Here is an 18243-nt window from a genome sequence, read left to right as displayed (position 1 = left end):
GCACTCACTCCAAGAACCATATAATTATAAATATGAGCGTGGTGAAAGTTGGGCAGCACGCTAACGTCTTTTGTCCACTCTGTGTGCTCGTAAGGGTCTGACCCTTTCACTCCTTAGATTTTTTTCCTCGTATCTTTTCTTTGACTTTTCATCAAGTCTGTCTTTATACGGACCGGCATTGTTCTCCTTTGTTTTGTACATAACCTTTTTGTGCAGCAAAGAAAAAGCAACAAGGTATTGGAACCGGAGAATAAACGTTTTGCGGTGCTGCAAATGTTTACGTTTGATGTGGTACTTGGATTGTTTTGCCACGAGTTCCCGGCATGCAATGCACGAAAGTCACGTGGTCCGTCAATCTCTATAGGGGGTCCCTGGCCCTGCCAGAGATACTCTCAGTGTCACGGACCCGGCTCTGGGGACTCGGGGTCCGTGGGCAGTGGGGACTGTGACTGTTATTGTTATTATTATTATTATTATTTGGTGTGTTGTCTGCACTGCCCCTATGCACATCTGTATGTAGGCAGGTATGTGTGTGTTTTGCCTTTCTGCTGTGGCCAAGTTACAGGCACCTTCAGCCCTGGGGGCGTGGTCTAACTTGAGGGCTGGCCACACCCGAAGTCCTGGCCGCACACCTGCTCCTCATCTGGGCTCGTCGGGGGAGCTATTTAGATGAGCGATGGAGCTTCCACCGACGCGGGATTATTGCGTTTGACTACACGTCAGTCTTCAAACAAGTCAAGTGTGAGTGTATGCCTGCTGGGATAAGTGTTAACGGCTGCCTCTATTGTTTTCCCCTCACGAGGAGTGTGGGACGAGAAGGAGCAGTGAGCACAGGGAGTTCAGGGACACTGGGGCAGAGAGCACTACACGGGGACTTTTGGGAAGAAGACACTACACGGGAGTCTGGGAAACTGGGGATTTATTGTTGTTTACTTCACCACCTTGTAAATAAACACTGTTGCACTGAAGAGTCCGGCGTTTGGGTCCTATTTCCCCATCTCCCCACGGTCTGCCAGCCAGACCGTGACAGAATAATCCCGCCGCTATGGGCCCAGCGGACTCAAGGACCGTCTCACAGGAGGAATTGCTCGCCCAGCTCTGGAAATACTGTCGGAGCATTATCCAGGCGGCGGATCCACATCAGAGACACATGCAGGTCGTATTTTTTGATGCCTTCCTGTCTTCAACCACCTGTTCCATGAGCTTTCTGGACATTGCAAAACTAATTCAAATTGTAACTGTGTTGAGGGCGAGCTCTAGCTTTGAACTGTTTGGTTTAGGCTGTCCGGGCAAGGAGGATGCGGCTGCCTCCCTGGCAGCCCTCGCTGCCTGGTTTTTTTCTTAATAGGCGGAAGGTTTTCCCACCGCCGCTTGCTGCTCACCTATTGGACCCTCCACTGCAAGGAGGACGGCGCCCTACTCCATCTCCTCTCACTTCTTCAATGGCCTCTGTGCCAGCAGACCAAAGACCGGCAGTGCTGGTCACCACAGTGAGTAGACCGGACCCTGTCATTTTAACGAATCCAGTGACAGATGAACAGGGGACAGGTTCCTTTGCCCCGCCAACACGAAAGAGACGGCGCCGGTGTCATCCTCGTCAAACCGTAGCTCACCTCACTCCTGTGGTTTGGGAAGAACCAGCTGACTCTGGACTGACCGCACGAGGAGCCGCGGACCCAGTGCTAGAACATGAGCCTGCCACTACAGACAATCGGGAGGCTGAGATTCTCCCCAGGGCTTCCCCAGAGGCTGAACTGGAGGCCTCAGTTGCCTCTGGCCCCCTGGAAATTGCTGAGCCAGCGGTAACATTGTTTTCCTCTCCTCCCTTCATGTTGGACATATCACCCTCACTTCAATTAGCTGCCCAGCTAGTCGGTCAGTCATCATCTGTTCCACCTTCCACATCCACTGCTCTGCCACCGCATCCACCGCCTGCTGCTGCCATGTCGCCGTCGTCACCGCCGGGTGACCGGCTCAGCGTGCGGGGGGATCCCGCGCTGCAGCCGGAGGAGCTCAGCGAGCGGGGGGAGCCCGCGTCGCCAGCTGTGGAGCTCAGCGAGCCGGAGGAGCCCAGCGAGCTAGAGCCGGAGGAGCCCAGCGAGCTAATGCCGGAGGAGCCCAGCGAGCTAATGCCGGAGGAGCACTGTGAGCCGGAGCAGCTCAGCGAGCCACCCACTGAGAAGCCCGCACCGCTGCTGGCGGACCTCAACGAGCCGGAGGGACCGGCGTTGCCAGCAGAGGAGCTCAGCGAGCCTGGTGAGCCCGCGCTGCCACCGGAGGAGCTCGGAGGTCCGGAGGGATCCGCTGAGCCAGAGCTGGAGGTCGGCGTGCCTGAGGGGCCGCCACGTCCAGCAGCCCGGCCGCCACGTCCAGCAGCCCGGCCGCCACGTCCTGCAGCCCGGCCGGTACATCGGGAATCGTGGGTTGTGCTGAGGCGGGAGCAGCAACGCCGCCGCCACCGGACCCGTGGCCACCCGCCGGAGCTGCAACGCCGCCGCCACCGGACCCGTGGCCGCCCGCCGGAACTGCAACGCCGTCGCCACCGGATCCATGGCAGGCCGCCTGAAGCGTTCTGCTCCCATCACGGGGTTGGAGGTAGGCCGCCCGAACGGTTTTCCCACCACTGCCTGACCCATAGCGGGTTTTGCCTGCTTGCGGTCCACTGGGTCGGCCGCAAGAACTGTTGCTGCCACCATGGCAGTGGTTGGACTTTTGAACTGGGGTTTTCCGGCCCTCCGTCCTGTTTCCCCCCCGCCGCCCGCCCTGAGATGGTTGGGTTGTGGTTTTTGTTGTGTTTTGGGTCGTCGGGAGCCGACCCTTATAGGGGGGGTACTGTCACGGACCCGGCTCTGGGGACTCGGGGTCCGTGGGCAGTGGGGACTGTGACTGTTATTGTTATTATTATTATTATTATTTGGTGTGTTGTCTGCACTGCCCCTATGCACATCTGTATGTAGGCAGGTATGTGTGTGTTTTGCCTTTCTGCTGTGGCCAAGTTACAGGCACCTTCAGCCCTGGGGGCGTGGTCTAACTTGAGGGCTGGCCACACCCGAAGTCCTGGCCGCACACCTGCTCCTCATCTGGGCTCGTCGGGGGAGCTATTTAGATGAGCGATGGAGCTTCCACCGACGCGGGATTATTGCGTTTGACTACACGTCAGTCTTCAAACAAGTCAAGTGTGAGTGTATGCCTGCTGGGATAAGTGTTAACGGCTGCCTCTATTGTTTTCCCCTCAGGAGGAGTGTGGGACGAGAAGGAGCAGTGAGCACGGGGAGTGCAGGGACACTGGGGCAGAGAGCACTACACGGGGACTTTTGGGAAGAAGACACTACACGGGAGTCTGGGAAACTGGGGATTTATTGTTGTTTACTTCACCACCTTGTAAATAAACACTGTTGCACTGAAGAGTCCGGCGTTTGGGTCCTATTTCCCCATCTCCCCACGGTCTGCCAGCCAGACCGTGACACTCAGGCTACGTCTACACTAATCCAGATAATTTTCAAAGCAGTGTTTTTGTCTAAAAATGCTGCACGCTATCATTTTCAATTGTTTTAATCCACACTGAAAATGCTTATGTTCTTGTACTGAGCATGCATGAAATGCAAGACAATTCAACCTGCGTTATTTCTGTCTGCCGTTTATTTACTTTCCCTGCTCTTTGAAACGTCGAGGAAAACGTTTTTTAAATGGACTAACAATGAGGTGGAGTTGCTTCTGTGAGTAACACAAAAGCACAAAGTTGCAAAAGTGAGTGAGAGTTAAAGAAGTTGAAGAAAAGCTGTTTGGAGCCTCCCTCTGCTATCTTAGTTTAATTGGTCACATGAGTGCATCACATGACTAAAATTGGTCAGGTTTTCCAAAGCCTCCATTTAAACAGTCCACACTGTGACACGGAAACAACGTTTTCAAATCTATCCACTTTGGAGAACATTTTCAAAAAGCTCTGTTTTCCTTGACCAAAAGCGCCGTCTGAGTGTGGACGAAGCCTGAAACTTCTTGGGTGAGATCCCAAAAGGTTGATTCTGTTCATCTGGACATTTTCAGTGGGAGAAACGTTTCGTCACCAGGTATCTTCTTCAGTCTCAGCTGACTGCAGGTCTCCAACCTTATAAACAGACCTTTGCACAATGACTCAAACCAGCCCACTGAATGAACAACGGGCTGCGAGGTAACCTTCTCTGATGAGGGGTGAAACGTCTTCAAAGAAGTCCAGAAGCTTTTCTTTCCAAGCTTGTATTCACCTGTATGCACACTCGTTACACCCGCCGTTTATCGAACGGAGCAAAGCATGAATCCGTTACAGCGATTTCTCAGCATCCATGTTCTTTTTGGTCATCGTTTCAAATGTAATGCTTTCTTTTCCTTGTCTCTAGCTACGTGCTGGTCTTCGGTAAATTTCCATACATATAGAAAAAGTTTTTTGAGCAAATACACAAATGGCCATAGTGCTGTAGTTATCAGTATATAAGAGAACATTTCAGAGTTGAGGTGTTGGACAACTTCTTTGAAATGTACCGTTATCGCAGAACAGATGAATTTGCTGTGGCAGTGATTATTTCTCCACCGAGCTCTGCTGCAATCTGGTAGCTTCCCCTATTCTGTCTGTGGATCGTGAAAAACATCAGACGAGTCCCAAACACTGGAAAAACCTCCTCTCAGGTTAAAGCCTGCATCTCACACTCTGTTACAGGCGTGGGATTCTGCTCTCCTTGTACAGGTGTTTCTGCACTACTGTGAGATGTAAGGAAATTTGGAAGAAGAGCAGTTGGCCGTGGCTATTTTGTCATTTTTGCAGCTTATTGCACTCAAATGCATTACTACACACATACGCTGTCCCTTTTCTTCCTGTTTGGAAAAATGCAAAGAGGGTGGTTTTGTGGGATTTAGCGTTTTCCTCTCCAGCTGTTCTTGTACGGATCGTTTTGTCTGAGAGCACAGCAGGTTTAATCTAGTTCAGATAATTTCACCGCGCCTTGTAATGGGGTCCCTAAAGATGAAACCTGCTCGTGTTTTCACAGGGCTGGAAAAAAAGCAGGAACCTTTTAACCAAAACTCCATCCTGCTCCGGAGCAGGCGCAGGCATGAAGCTATTTTAGCATCCTGCCTCCTGCCCCTGGGACCAGGCATTAGACAGTCACCCTCCCCACCGCACCCACACACACAAACAACAAGCCTGCATCCACACACACACTCCAGGCCTCATGCACTTCCCCTTAATGTCTGGCAATTTGCCAGGTTGTCATTGAAAAGGTAAGTGTTGATTTCAGTAGTAATGATAGGCAATGCAGAGAAGGGTGGGAAACTTCAGAACAACGAAGCAGTCCTTTGGAGTTTTTTTCTTTTCTTTCTTTTCTCCCTCACCTCCTCCTCCTCCTCCTCTGGAAAGGGAGAGAAGTGTCAAGTTTGTGACAAGTGATACCCCCCCACCCCCACCCCACGCACGCCTGTAAAGGCGTTGACGATGGAAAGTTTGTGGAGTTGCGTTCTTCGCAGATAGTTTGACCTACTTAGGTTAGCAGAGCGCCTAACACACGCAGGTTTTGTGCAGCCTTATATTTTTGTTGAGGATGATTCTGACTGAATTAGAAAACTGGAGAGATGAGCTAACATCCAGTAAAATTATATCATTACATATCTCAGTGTGCTAAAACCTTCCACTGACATCGTCTGTCTGAGGTTCCTCCAGCTGTGGCTCTAAAATATTTTTAAAACTTACAAAATACTTTGATTACATCACCGAGCAATAACGTGTAAATACTGAAAAATCTATTCTTACTGAGGTTTCTGTGCAGCAGCAGTTAATTAGAACATGTTTTTACCCTTCATGTTAATCTGTGCATCATGTTAAACTCTTTTTCATATGCAACTGTAGAAGTTGAAGCTTTTGTCACCAATTTCATATGCAGCACATGCATATAGATATGTACATTTAATGAATATAATCATGATATAGGGAGAAACCTTTATTCACAGGTACATTCAAGACAATCAAGATCACTTTACAAGCAATTAAATACCAAAATCACCATATGGAATAAAGCATAAAATAACCCCATAGATGTACAGAGTATAACAGTCGCTGTCAAAGAGATAGAAACACAGTCAGTCATTAGAAATAATAATAAAACTAACAGAATAAAGTCCCCTGACAGCAGCAGCATTCACTCATCAGTGGAATAAAAACACTGTTATAATATTTCCACTGAACGTTATGTTAACATTTATAGTTTTACATCAAATTGCCTTGTATCTGTCCTTCACATCACACAGATGCTGAATGCTTCCCTGGAAACATTTGCACTGTTCCTTTTTCAAAATTAATAGTTTTCATAAGAAAACTTTGGTTATTTAGTAACTAATTTATTCTTCCCTTTGTTGGTGATTTGCTCTGATTAGTGAACTGGGATGGCAGCTAGTTTGTTTCTACCAGTGAGCAGGGTGTCAGTGGAAAGTGTTGACAATGAAAGAAGAAAGAGGGGAAGACGTGTTTAGAGGCAGCAAGGCTGAAGAAATGTAGGCTTGGAGGTGACAGTGGGGACCTTAAATGTAGGGACTATGGATGATAAGCTGGCTGACATGATGGAGAGAAGGAGTGTAGGAGACAATGTGGACGGAGGCCAGGAGCACCGGAGGCAGATTCAAACCTCGGTGTAGAAGAGACATGGAGTCGAAAAAAATCAGACGGGATCATTAGTTTAAAGCTGGAAATCAAAGAGTTGATGTTGAATGTAGTCATTGTGTGCGCCCAGCAGGGTGGATGTCAGGAGGGAAAGAGTGGACTGGTAGAGTGTGTGAGGGAGGTGACTGGAGCATGCTGGGACAGACATGTAGGAGAATAAAACACAGGCTATGAGATGTTGTTCTGAAGGTATTTAATGCAATAGCAGAGGAAACATGGGACAGATGAAAAAGGTAGTGCTGTGATGCTAGGTGCACAGCAAAGAGAGAGGCTGTAGGAGCGAGCTGTATGTGAGGCTGAATACTGTGTTAGCGAGCTGCATTCATAAACAGCATGGGTGCACATACCTGCTAAAACGAGTAAATAAGTAACTGTGCAATAAACTACTACAGTTACACTGACCACAGGCACACAGACCTGGCTCCACTTTACCTCCACATTTTTGTACCAGGCTGTAAATATGATTCTCTATTCTATTTTAAACCAGTGCCTTGTTTTACACGCTAACACACTCACACACACACACACACACACACATATAGAGAAGACAAGTTCTTCTTTGGGCAGAGAAACAGATAGCAAGGCTCAGAGGGATGGGTGGGGGTGCTAGAGATATTTAAAGGCAAAGGAGATGGGCTTTGTTAAAGATGCGATTCCCCTGGGTTTCCCTTCCTTTAGTCGAAGGGATCTAATAGCACGATGCTCCTTTTCGAGCAACACCTACTTTGCTGGGGGGGAGATAGGATGGCGTGTAATTATACTGCAAGGGCTTTCAGAGCCCTGACATACCTGTCACCGGGGAAGGAGAGGAATGAGGAGACATCTGCATACCTTTTAGCTCTTACTTCAGAATATAGAAACTTGTCCTTTCTCATTTGTTTCCACCTATTGTGCTTTTTTTCTCCTCCTTCCACTTGCTAGAAGAAGCTTGTTTTAGAAGTTTAGGGCTTGTACTCAATGCCTGTTTGATGACTTTTAAGGAGGGAAAAAAAGTGAAAGCAAGGAGGCGCTTTTGATTTTGATTTGAGAAATGGTGACTAATGAGAGGAGATAATCACTGTAGAAGTTGAAGCTTTTGTCACCAATTCAAATGTTGTTTGAACACATTCATTTCATCATTTGTACAATAACAAATTGAACTTAATAACTCACAGTGATAATCAGGGATCAAACACAATAGAAAAACAATAAAAGACAGATGGGATGCTTCAAAGCCAGCGTGGATTCAGCATGAACATGAGAACATACTGAGACCAGATACAAAATGATGCATTCACCTGATCACGTGTGTCGCAGAGGCATGGACGAAGGCATGGATGAGGCCCAGCATGTCTGGACCACACTTTAGGTGATGGTGTTGTAGGGGTTACACACACCTCAGGGCAAACCCATACCTGTGTGGGTTTCTTTCTCCCACAGTGCAAAAACTGTTAGATTCATTGGTGATTCTGTTAAGGCCACAGAGCTGTAGATACTGGGTATAGACATATGCACGTAGCATGTAGTTCTTTGAGCTGCCAGTAAATCCACTGTGCAGGTAGATGGCAGTCATTAATCAAGCATACTTTGCCCATTTAGCAACAGCATCACTATAAATTACAGCCGGACCAGACGGTCCTGCACCAGGCTACAATCAAAGTCACATGACACCATATGATGAATGAATCTTCATCAGTGAAGGAAAGTCCTCTTATCAGATATCAGATTCCTGAGATACGTACTGAAGGCTGGCAGCAGGGCAGATATCACAAATGACACCTTTGGAGTATTTGAACTGAATCATGTGACAATGATATGGTTTGCTGTGAGATACAGACCCTCAAAGATGTTTCCACTTCAACACCATTGGACGACGTCACATTGGTCTTTTAATCAAACCTGTATTCTGTTTCTGCCATTTGGTATTTATCATGTTGACGTCTTTTTTTGTGAAATATTTTGGCAGATGTGCATTTTCCATAGCCCTTCCAGCCTTATTTATTATTTATTATATTCTCGTGTACATAGTGTTCCCATATTTCTTTCTTCTCCTTCAGTATTTTGTCTTTTACTTCCACACTTTGTGGTCTTGCTACATAAAGTCTAATACAATCTATGGATCCATGTTATCTTCCTAGCACAACTAGTCTCTCCAGAGTGTCAGCAGAAACTATCCATCCATCCATCTTCATCCGCTTTATCCGGGGCCGGGTCGCGGGGGCAGCAGCCTAAGCAGAGAGGCCCAGACCTCCCTCTCCCCAGCCACCTCCTCCAGCTTATCCGGGGGAATACCAAGGCGTTCCCAGGCCAGCCGAGAGATATAATCTCTCCAGCGTGTCCTGGGTCTGCCCCGGGGCCTCCTCCCGGTGGGACATGCCTGGAACACCTCACCCAGGAGGCGCCCAAGGGGCATCCTTGTCAGATGCCCGAACCACCTCAGCTGGCTCCTTTCGATGTGCAGCAGCAGCTGCTCTACTCTGAGCCCCTCCCGGATGGCCAAACTTCTCACCCTATCTCTAAGGGAGAGGCCAGCCACCCTTCGGAGGAAGCTCATTTCTGCCGCTTGTATTTGCGATCTCGTTCTTTCGGTCACTACCCACAGCTCGTGGCCATAGGTGAGGGTAGGGACGTAGATCGACCGGTAAATTGAGAGCTTCGCTTTTACACTCAGCTCCCTCTTCACCACGACGGACCGGTGCAGCGTCCGCATTACTGCAGCTGCAGCCCCAATCCGTCTGTCGATCTCCGGCTCCCTTCTCCCATCACTCGCGAACAAGACCCCGAGATACTTGAACTCCTCCACTTGGGGCAGGAACTCATCCCCGTCCCGTCAGATTTATTTACACAGCACCAAATCACAGCAACAGTCACCTCAAGGCGCTTTACATTGTAATAATAATACATCCAGAGAAACGACACTACAACATATTAGCTTGTTTCTCTGTGTATCGGGTGGATGCTGTGAGAAAAGTCCACCAGTGGCCTGTAGGTGCTGTGATGTTGTCCCTGGATTGTCCTACAGTGTACTGGCCTTCAAGTTTCTTAAATGTGTCATAACAAGTAAAGCAGTTGAAAGTGCGTCTCATCCCATTATGATATCAATCAGTCCCAAGATGCAGCTGCTGATGTCAAATTCTTAAGTGTTAAAAATGCGATTCCACTGACCCAGGCTTTGTGCCTGCATCGGTCCAAGAGCACCTCGCCCACAGCTGCAGAGAGCACAGCAGAGCAGGAGGACCGTGGTACAATTGTTACGAGCAGCTTTGTGCAGGTAGCTTACAGACCCCACCTTGTTCGCTTTTATGTCTAACAGCAGGGGAGAAATGTTAAATTGTACCAGCCCCTCTTTACATGTATATAAAAATGTCCTGAACAAGATTCCTATCTTAATAGATGAAGCAGAAGCAAAAGAACTATAATTTTAATCAAATCCTGGCCCTTATTGGTGTGACGCCGCTGAGTGCCATCGAAGCTTAAAATTCATGTTGTTGGGAGCTTGGAGAAAGAAACTCAGCGGGTGGTGTCTCACAGTGTAATTATCCCTCACTTACAGGTATTTCTGTCGCCACAGTCATTATCTTCCCTTGTAAAGAGGAATCAATTTGTACAGATGTATATGAGGAGTTGGAGATTGCCCAGAGGAGAGGAAAAAAGGGGAAGAAAGGCATTCTGGTGAAAGGGGGAGAGGGAAAATTGAGGATAGATGACTTGTTATTGGTCTGCATGCGGGGCTTGTTTGTTTGTTCGTCTGATTGGCTGTAGTTAGAGTGGCGTTGGGTTTGAGAGAGCAGCACAATGAAAAATGTGTCTTTGAATTCAACTTATTATTAAGTTTTATTACTGTGTTCCAAACAAGAGGCAGTATCACTTTTACAGACTCTATCGAACACTAGCTGCTTTGAAAGAACCCCCAAATTTAAATCTGTTCACTTTTTTATTTATGTTTTCGAGATGACAAATGTTTACATGCAAATTGATCGACTCAGTCTGAAGTAAGAAGTTGGTTTAAACCATCTATTAATGAAATGAAAACTTTACAGACTAAAGACAATCGTATGTAATTTCTGCGCTCACACTGTGCCAGTTCAGCTCCTTCAGTGAAATAAAGGTGCCTTATGTATAAAGTATTTAAGCACACAGATGTGTCCTGTGGCAGGCATGGTGCATATTCACAGCACCTGGTCAACACAGGGTTTTATGGGCCAACAGCGGGCTACAAAAACAAGTCTGACTGTGTGCACCAAAAAAGATCAAACTGCTGCCCTGTGCTGTGACATCAATGAAGACTTTCCATATAACTGAATGGTCGCAATCATACAGTGGCCCCGAGAGGACAAATGGACTGCAACTGAAGAAAAGAGCAGCAATAAGAAAAATGCTGCAAAAGCACACAAAAAAGAAAGTGGAGACAGATGTCCAAAAGCACAAGGGAAGTGTTTCTGGGGAGACAATAACCTGACGGACCAGTTGCAGGAACCAAAACATACTTGGTGTGTTTTATCATGATTCATATAATACTGATGATGGATTTTTAGGCTAATAGTTAGGCTAGCACACTTACCTCTCATCTTTTCATTCCTTACAAAACCGATAGATCCTCCACTTCTGTGTGTCTCCCAGTGCAATTCTTAGCATATTTTGGTTCCTGCAACTGGTCCGTTGGGGCGATTGTGGCTCAAGAGTTGGGAGTTTGCCTTGTAATCGGAAGGTTGCCGGTTCGAGCCCCGGCTTGGACAGTCTCGGTCGTTGTGTCCTTGGGTAAGACACTTCACCCGTTGCCTACTGGTGGTGGTCAGAGGGCCCGGTGGCGCCAGTGTCCGGCAGCCTCGCCTCTGTCAGTGCGCCCCAGGGCGACTGTGGCTACAATGTAGCTGCCATCACCAGTGTGTGAATGTGTGTGTGAATGGGTGGATGACTGGATATGTAAAGCGCTTTGGGGTCCTTAGGGACTAGTAAAGCGCTATATAAATACAGGCCATTTACCATTTATTATTCGAGTTCATCATGAGTCGGCTCTTCCAAACTGATAGATGTTGATGACGCTGTTTTGTGCATGATGTGCTGCTTTTTGTGATTGTTTAGCCTTCCAAACGTTGCCAGGCGGGTTCTGTCTAACTGCTTTCTTGATTCAGCAGGTCTGGAAAGAACCTAGTGAAAACAACCTCAGCACTCTGAAAATGGTGTAATAGCATGAAAATAGCATAAAAATGGAGAACTCTGCTTGTTTCCTTCTGAAAATGTGGCATAATAGCACCACTGCAGTTCACTGTAGCTCACTTAAAGGTATGGTAGTAGCTGCTTAACTAGACCTTGAACGTCCCTGTCGTTTTCCATTGGCCTGCTGCTGTAAAGGGGAGACAATGCACAATCCCTGTCTGCCAGTCTGGACTGGACATCTTCCCCAGACTCTATCAAGCATTAGTGTTTCTGTCATAAAGCCTAATGATTTGGACCCTGCAAGTACAGACTGTTAGTCTGGTTTGATTACTTAATGATAGCATTTGTCTGGTTAGCTGTGCTGGCTTGGCCATGGGCCACTTATCGAGAGCAGCATTTTGATTGGACAATGGACAGTGTGGGTGACAGATTGCAACAGTCCAGCCAGCGCGTCATACACTGTAACTACTAACGAAATTACTGCAATTAAGGTCAGCCAATTTCCCCATGCACAATGGTCAAGAGCGATAACATCACCATCCACATGCGCACGTGCAGGCTGTGATTAGTGCCCGACATGTGACACCGTTTTTGTCCAGTCGGTAAATGAGCTGTCCTAATCGGTCAAACCTTATTGCTAATTAAGTGACAGCATTTTCTTAGCATATTTTGTGGATGGGTATGTGGGGGTCCTGTCACAGAAGATACAGCATGCTCTCTGTTGGCCAGTCCAATTAGTCGCATTACAGCGAGGGCTGTCTGGAGGAGACGAGGGCCGCAGTGCCTGAAGGTAGTCGAGACGGGCCAGACGCACACATTGTCTAAGATCAAGAAACAAATGAAGCACCATGTAATGATGATCAACATGTTGTGTCCAGCTGCCTGAATATACAGACTGGACACCCACGCCCCCGACTGCCCGACTGGACACATCTTCCACAAACGACTGGCGGCAGCCTGACACCTTACATCCCACTCTGGACACTAAAGAGGCAGCCGAGGCGTGGACGGAGAGGACTTTGATCCAGCTGCTTCGTGGTCTGTTCCCATTACATCTAGGATAACGATGCCGAGCACATGCCTGATGCTTAGCCCCAAAGGGCAACTACGTGGATACCCAGCATCCTTGGACACGTGAATATCTGCTTCTGAGCAAGATGGCTGCTCCACGCCAAAGAGAGAAGACAAATGTGCTAGTGATGGGACGGGCAAAACTGAGATGAGTCACCGCAGCGTCGTGTTTTGTTTCCAGCGCAGTGTGGACTGTGTCGTACAACAAAGGGAGACTGTGCTAAGGGTAAGGCTGGATTCCCTTTATATTGGAATTTGGCAGAGGAAGCACCCCGGGAAAGAGACCGAGGAAAATAAAAGTGTCCAGAAAGTTAAAACTTTTTCCCAGCCTCTCACCTGACCTAATTATAGCAGCTCGATGGCTGCTAGTGCAACACTTTACCTTTGGAGTCCGACGTGCTTTCAGATTCCTGAGTTATTCTCATTTCAGCGTTTTTTGTTTTTTTTAAATATTCCTCTTTGTTTCACTGCCTGGGTTGTAGCCCTCAGGGGACTCTGCTTGTTGCAGCAGTCGGAAGGGGGTTGTTCTTCCTTCACTTTGGTTCAGTAAAGAGAATAAAAATAACTCCTGCCAGGCTTTCATTCACTACAGCTGTGAAGACATGATTTAACCAAGCACTACAAAAGGCTGAGCCCTGGGAAAGTCTGCTGTGTGTGGAGTAAACAGGATCAGCGCTGGCCCTTGTTGGCCCTTGCAGGAGATAGCACGTACTCAGTTTGTAAACCAGAGAAAGGACTTCACCACAGGTTTATGGACAATGAAATGTCTTCACACCATCCACACAGAAAAACATCATTTTTATACCGTTCTTAAAACTCTCTCTCTTTATTTCTTAACATATATATACATATATACAGCACGGAGCCCTGTTTAGCGCCCACTTGTGCCAGTTCAGAAGGTGGCACCACTGGGTTAATGTTAGCTAACCAGTGTCAGATAACTCAGGAGTGCTGGGCGGATCGATCCAAATATCGATTGTATCGATACCAAGTCAGCATCGGTATCAGATCGATACTAGCCTGGTCGATTCTTTACTTTCAGTTCTGCTCTTGTTTGCAATGCTGTGCTTCAGCAAAGACCAACAGCCAGGTCGCCGGACTCGCCGCTCCTGTGTCAGCGCAGGCACACTTTGCTCCTCCCCCCTCTTGTGTTTAGATGCTGCGCCGTCACGTGACTTAGACGCTTTAGGTGTTGTTTACATATATGTATATTTTCACCAGTTGTTGTGTTTGTTGTTGAGGATTTTAATTGTAATTTTAGTGTTATAGTTTCTCAACAGTACTTGTTTGTTTTCATTTGTTTCCTGGTTTGTGGCACTTTTTATTTTACATGTTTCTAAAAAAATGATAATAAAACATTTTCTATTTAATTATAAACTTTGTGCTAATTATGTCCTGGGTTTTAACTATCTAATAATAAAAAAGGAAACATTACAAAAAACACTTATGGTCATGAAAATTAATTGAGATTTAGCAATTCAATGAGCATCCACCTTATTTATTGAAAAGTATCGGTATCGATTTCAGTATCGGCGATCTGGCCCATGTTTACTTGGTAGCGGATTGATACCAAAATATGCAGTATCGCACACAGCTGTAACTCAACAAGGTCACTAAAACTAAAACACAGTGTCACTTGGCTGTAGTGTCCCCGAGTGCAGCGATTACTTTTATGTTTACGTAATCTTCAGCAGGAAGTGGTTGTTCATTGTTTAAATAGCTGGAATTACCTGTGATGTCAGGGTTTGTAGGGTTTGTAGGGTGTGTAGGGTGTGTAGGGTTTGTAGGATTTGTAGGGTTTGTAGGATTTTTAGGGTGTGTAGGGTTTGTAGGGTGTGTAGGGTTTGTAGGATTTGTAGGGTTTGTAGGATTTTTAGGGTGTGTAGGGTTTGTAGGATTTGTAGGATTTGTAGGGTTGGTAGGGTGTGTAGGGTTGGTAGGGTTTGTAGGGTGTGTAGGGTTTGTAGGGTGTGTAGGGTGTGTAGGATTTTTAGGGTTGGTAGGGTTTGTAGGGTTGGTAGGCTTTGTCGGGTTGGTAGGGTTGGTACGCTTTGTAGGGTTGGTAGGGTTTGTAGGCTTTATAGGGTTTGTAGGGTTGGTAGGGTTGGTAGGCTTTGTAGGGTTGGCAGGGTTTGTAGGGTTGGTAGGGTTGGTAGGGTTTATAGGGTTTGTACGGTTTATACGGTTTTTAGGGTTGGTAGGGTTGTTAGGGTTTGTAGGGTTTGTAGGGTTGGTAGGGTTTGTAGGGTTGTTAGGGTTTGTAGGGTTGGTAGGGTTTGTAGGGTTGTTAGGGTTTGTAGGGTTGGTAGGGTTTATAGGGTTTGTAGGGTTGGTAGGGTTTGTAGAGCATTTCCTAAAGGAGGAAAATGTGGTGGAGAGCTAGTTTGACTCGTGGCTCGTCAAACCTTGTTTTTCCAAACAGTTTATGGTACAGCGGCTAACACTTTATCTGTTGTTTGCACTTTTCTGAGAAATACTCACTATTGTTTTGTTTTGTTTTATTTTAAATGTAGAAGTTTCAGTGCGTTTAAGCAGCCTGTGGTTCCAGTTTGTGTATCAGTGTCTAAATACTTTGTTACTTACTTGGACTTTAATAAAAATGTTCTAATTTACATATTAAAGATTAGTTCTTGTTTATAAATGATGGATTAAGCGCTTACTAACACCTTACTAATGCTTAATAGAGTGTCCTTATTATGTCACATAATCCAGTGACTTTGGATTACCTTTGACATGTGACAAACATGATCATCGTTAATAACACAGTGTCAAATGTTTCATATTTTCATACAGGCAGAACTCTAACACTACTTTCTGCAAAGACACTATTGATCCATTTTATCTTAAAATGAGTTAGAGGACTGGTTGGAGATCAGCGTCACAGTGCAGGAACCTTGTCCGAGCTAACATATCTGCTTTGACACTCAGCAGCTGCCACAGACACTGTGAATGTGGTCATAGGAGGATGTGCTGCATTACCTGTGAGCTGGCTGTGCATACGTACGTGTGCAGGTCTGTTTGCCATCAGGCATCGCCCTCCTCTCGGGTCCGAAGGGGCTCCCGTGTCCTTCTGCGGAGACATCATCATCACTCAGATGTGCAGACATAATGGCGCCTTCTGACACACACACACTCAGCGCAAGTGTTACCTGGAGGCCTCGAGCATGGTGGGGTTTGCCAGCAGAGGCCCAAAATCGGAGATAATCTGTGTCATTCATATTGTGCCATGTGACACAAATGATCTGATAATTCACATGTGAAGTGAATTAACATCTGTTGTTTGAATGGGCCATTCATCAATTTCACAGGTCTGTGCTACTGACCACAGATGTGTGTCCTTGTGTATGTGAGAGACTCTGGTACATTATTAGAAACCGACGGTTCGAGGTGAATATGAAGCCGCTCGCTACAATGTGCATTTAGACGAATACGTCTCATAAGTGCACTGGCTCTCCTCGAGGGCTTAGCTCACAAATCCACTTCACGCGCTGAACAGCAGACTCTCAGCGTGTCATGCTGTATTTCACTAAAGTGACCACAGACTCTGGTAAGAGCGGGCAGCATTTGGCACGTGTTTACAGAGAGGATATTCTTTGGACAAAGGTCTTCTGTGCACAAAAAGGATGCAATAACATGCAGATGAGCTTTCCTTTTCAACAACAATTGTATACAGGCAATTTTCTGGGAAGTGAAATGTACTTTTTATCAGACAGGAAAGCAATCCAGGGCGATGTATGATTTCCTGGAATGAGAAGGTTTAAATCATTGTGTGTCTGTCTTTTATAGCGCTTTGGTGCAGCTGAGACGGCAGGAGCGAAGAAAGAAGAAGCAAAAGCGGAAAAGGGAGGAGGAAGCAAAGAAAAAACTCCAGAAGGTGGTGTAAGTACAGCGGCTTCATTCACACAAACATGCACACAGACGAGAAAAAAACTGTTCCCGAGAAAATCTGCTTGATTCAATCAAGCTTAATTCTATTTTGATAATTGTGGGTGCTGGGCGTCTAGGCCTGGCTCCACGGGGAAGCTGTGACTTGTGTACAAGACTGACAATGAAGTCGGGTAACAACAGCTGCTGGGTGGAGGGCGAGCTCGTGTACCTCGACGCTCAAGTCTTGTCAGTCACATTTCCCCTAATTAACGAACATCTGCTTTCCATTTTCAGTTACACTGCATCGCCAGCTTGTCTCGTATGAATCGACGACTTCTGACCTCCCAGAGGTAGCACTCACTGACAGAAGTACTCGGCCGGCGATGTACAGCGTTTCCCCTTTTTTCTTCTTTTATGAGGGCCACCATGCTACTGCGGGGAAGAAGTGGAGAGGTGTGTGGATTTTTAGCCCTCTGAGACTACTCTTCCTCCTCCTGTCCTGTGGGACTCCGACAGAAAGTGCACTGTTTGTCTTGTGCTGCCATTGGTTAAGCGTCCTCCTGTGGTGTGCCAGCCTCTATCCACCAAGGAGCTACAGTCCTCTTTGTACCTCTGCAGTTCAAGCCTACTCCCACACCAACCTGTGTGTGTGTGTGTGTGTGTGTGTGTGTGGTAAACAAGGCTAGCCTAAAACACACACACACCATATGACCAGTGAACAATAAGAGAATATTGCATCAGCTGTTGACATTATGCTTTTTCCAAATGATTCATATCAGTCCTACATTATTAAACTGAATCATCACCAAGAATGAACCAAGCAAGCTTTTCCAGTCCTTACATCATAATCATGGATTAAAGTATCTGCAGATACTGAGTGCCGATGCTCTGCTCTGCACTCTGAGACTCGCAAGGTCAGGCAACAAGTTCAACACTCATTATATAACTCCATATAAAACAATATAAAGCAAATAAGAAATAAATATGTCCAAAAAATATATATTTACTAGGTCAGTATTTATTATTGTATGCCACAGAGATCAGAGATCAGTGCAGACTTTTTGTTAATTAATCTGCAGTACAGGTTGACTGACAGTTCAAACTGGGACAGCTTATACAACAGCAAAAGGACAGCAAGGAGGTTGGTGGTTCAATTCCTGGCTGCTGCAGCCTGCATGGCAAACATCCCTGTGGTGCATCAGTCAGAATAAGAATGTGTGTGAGTGTTAGACAGGAAGTGCTGGTGTGAATGGGCGAATGAGGCAAGTTGTGTAAAGAGCTTTGAGTAATATGGCTGCGTTCACACTGCAGGTGAAAGTGCATCAAATCAGATTTTTCTGACCCTACTCTATCCGATCATGGTGTGACAGTGTGAACGGCACAAATCCGATATTTTCAAATCCGATCTGGGTCACTTTCGTATGTGGTGCTGAATCCAACACATATCTGATGTTTCAGAAAGCGACTGCTGTTTGAATGGTCACGTCGCA

Source organism: Diplotaxodon limnothrissa, linkage group LG19 (genome assembly GCF_057381915.1).
Source record: "Diplotaxodon limnothrissa isolate DT_005_m linkage group LG19, D_limnothrissa_male_GT1.1, whole genome shotgun sequence".
NCBI lineage: Eukaryota > Metazoa > Chordata > Actinopteri > Cichliformes > Cichlidae > Diplotaxodon > Diplotaxodon limnothrissa.
Note: the sequence above shows the minus strand (reverse complement) of the source record.